Genomic DNA, 452 nt, shown 5'->3' with positions numbered 1-452 from the left:
TCATAGACACCAGCCCACGCACTCCTGAATTCCTAAATTAAGTTCCTCTGTAACCAACTGTAATGATGCATCAACACGTTAAAAGTTAAAACTTGAAAACATCACAATTTTGCAAATTTTCTGACTCCATTTTGTGTGTGTGTGTGTGTAAATTTTCTGACTCCATTTTGTGTGTGTGTGTGTGTAAATTTTCCTTCAGCTCACAGTAGCAACATTATTTAATTTCTTACAACACCTGTGATATAGGAAAAGATAACCTGTTACTGCTTTGGGAATCCTTGAATTGCTGGTAGTCAACACTGAGCACTGTTTCCTGTCTGCTTCGATTCCCTGTATCAGCATGTTAATCTTTCAAATTTGTGAAGTGTGAACGAGGAGAATCTTCATACTGCTGCATGTGTGACAGAGATTACACAATAAGCTGGAGATATGAAACCCCTTCCCTCCCCTCC

General features: G+C 38.9%; 1 protein-coding gene across 1 annotated transcript in view; it reads left to right on the top strand.

Moving 5' to 3' along the window:
- Positions 1-452, top strand: part of ANOS1 (anosmin 1) — a 157,558-nt gene that overhangs the window by 42,202 nt on the left and 114,904 nt on the right. The window lies entirely within an intron of this gene.

Source organism: Neophocaena asiaeorientalis, unplaced genomic scaffold, assembly GCF_003031525.2.
Source record: "Neophocaena asiaeorientalis asiaeorientalis breed wild unplaced genomic scaffold, Neophocaena_asiaeorientalis_V1.1 scaffold69, whole genome shotgun sequence".
Taxonomy (NCBI): Eukaryota; Metazoa; Chordata; class Mammalia; order Artiodactyla; family Phocoenidae; genus Neophocaena; species Neophocaena asiaeorientalis.
This window is presented reverse-complemented; position numbering and strand designations above follow the sequence as displayed.